This window comes from Miscanthus floridulus, chromosome 3 (genome assembly GCF_019320115.1).
Source record: "Miscanthus floridulus cultivar M001 chromosome 3, ASM1932011v1, whole genome shotgun sequence".
NCBI lineage: Eukaryota > Viridiplantae > Streptophyta > Magnoliopsida > Poales > Poaceae > Miscanthus > Miscanthus floridulus.
In genome coordinates this window covers 38,970,891-38,973,210 of record NC_089582.1, presented here as the reverse complement: position 1 = coordinate 38,973,210, position 2,320 = coordinate 38,970,891, and the positions used below count along the sequence as shown (strand labels likewise).

General features: G+C 53.2%; 1 pseudogene; it reads left to right on the top strand.

Annotated features, from left to right (window-relative positions):
• The first annotated feature begins 216 nt into the window (after positions 1 to 216).
• On the top strand, positions 217 to 1,679 carry LOC136543564 (putative UDP-rhamnose:rhamnosyltransferase 1; annotated as a pseudogene).
• The last annotated feature ends 641 nt before the right edge of the window (positions 1,680 to 2,320 follow it).

The following is a 2,320-nucleotide window of genomic DNA, read 5'->3' as shown; positions in this document are numbered from 1 at the left end:
TGAAAACAAATGTAATATCAGTGATATCCGTTCATATCCCATTCGTTTTCATCCCTACCCACATCCACATGCATCTTGGCCCCATCTACTGTGCACTTAGCTGCAAACAGTGGTAAGTACCCAGCTCGCTTCTTTTTCACTACTCCTACACATCTTGTCGACATTGTTTGCATTCACACACACATCCATCAAGCTCCAAGAACAAGATTACCATTCATGGTAGAATCCAAAGAGTCTTCTCTACACATCGTGGTGTTCCCATGGCTCGCCTTCGGCCACATCATCCCCTTCTTTGAGCTCTCCGAGCAGCTCGCGAAGCGCGGCCACTTCATCACCTTCATCAGTGCCCCGAGGAACCTCGCCAAGCTGAGGCATGTCGCCCCCGACATTAGGCCGAGCATCCGGCCCGTCCCACTGCCCCTGCCGCTCGTGGACGGCCTCCCGGACAGCGCCGGGTCAACGGCTGACATCCCGCCAGAGAAGGTCGAGCTCCTTAAGATCGCCTTTGATGGCCCTGCCGCCCCCTTCGATGTCTTCCTCGCAAAGGCTGTGCTGGCGGGGATGCCAGGGAAGGGCACTCCAAGAAGCCCGACTAGATCGTCCTTGACTTCGCACAGCAGTGGCTTCCGCCCTTCGCCGACGAGCACAAGGCACGTACCTCTCACCGCCACCGCGCCTCCTCGTGTATGGTTTCACTACATGTTTGTCTGACCATCTGGTCCATCTCTGTGCCAAATGCAGGTGCCGTGCGCAGTGTTCCTGATCTTCCCTGCGGCCTTGATCGCGTTTGTGGGCCCAAAGGAGCTCAACGACGCGCAACCGCGATCCGTGGTGGAGGACTTCACTGTTGCGCCGCTGTGGATCCCTTCTCCGTCCCGTCTCGCGTTCCGCGGCCATGAGGCCAAGTGGATGGCAGGGGCATGGCAGCCCAACGCGTCCGGCATCTCTGACTTCAGTCGCTTCTGGGAGACAACGCGGCGCTGCCCACTCATGGTGTGCCGCTGCAGCCACGAGGTCGACGACCCGCTTTGCGCCTCTGCCCCCTCCTCGGCAACCTCTACGTCAAGCCCGTCCTTCCCTCGGGCCTCCTCGCGCTGTACGACGCGGTTGTTCGCGCCGCGGCTACCGACAGCGAGGACAAGCACGACGACAAGGAGAGCGCGGGGCTCATGCGCTGGCTCGATGCCCAGCCCGCACAGTCCGTGCTCTACGTGGCATTCGGGAGCGAGGCGCTGCTGACGCCGGTGCACGTCCGCGCGCTCGTGCTCGGGCTAGAGCTGGCGGGCGTGCGCTTCCTCTGTGCGCTCCGGAAGTCGGTCGGCGGCGAGCGGCCGTAGCTCCCGGATGGGTTCAAGGGCCACGTGGGCAGCCATGGGGTGGTGCGCGTCGGGTGGGTGCCGGAGGTGTGCGTGCTCGCGCACGCCGCGGTGGGCGCCTTCATGACACACGTCGGGTGGAGCTCCCTCATGGAGAGCTTCCTGTTCGGCCACCCGCTGGTGATGCTACCCCTGTTCGCCGACCAGGGCCTCACCGCGCGGCTGATGACGGAGCGGCGGGTCGGCCTGGAGGTGCCGTGGGACGACTGCGGTAGCGAGTTCCGCGGCAAGGACGTCGCGAGGACCATGCGGCGGGTGATGGTGGAGGTTCTTTGGGACACGGGAGGCAGAGAGCTGGTGTAACACCCTAGGTGTTACGAACTTAATAAAACCTTGATCATGATCATCATCATGCATAAGCATTGTGGCATAAATGCATTCCATGTTTTATTTATAGCATATATATGTTGCCTATGTAGTGTTTTATACGTTACATGAAATGTTATTAATGTTAACAATAATCTCAATTAAAGTTCTTTGGGAATTTATATATGTGAATTTGTTTAAACAATTTAAATTTTGCTAAAACAAACTTTGTAGTATAAAGTGTGTGCTTTCTTGTGGAATGAAAGTTTGATGATGTTTCTAATTCAAACATGTTGAAGTTGAGTTTCAAAAACTGAATTTAATATTGTCTTCCGCACTTAGCCATTTTGACCAAGTCCCTGAAAAACTGAAATTAAGTTCAATTTTTGGTGAATTATTAAATAAATTTTCATAGATAAAAATTGGGCAACTTTTGTTTCATTGGTTGGTACTGTGCTTGAACTATGTTAATGTGTAATTGGTTGATATGTTTGATAGATGTTTAACCACTAATTGATCAATTAAATTTGCTAATCAAAACTGCTGTTAAAAGCCTTATCTGAATCTCATTTTTCAGTTTCAAGTCTCTCTCTTAATAATTCAAAATATTTCAAACCTTCGAGTTTTTGGTGTTAGTT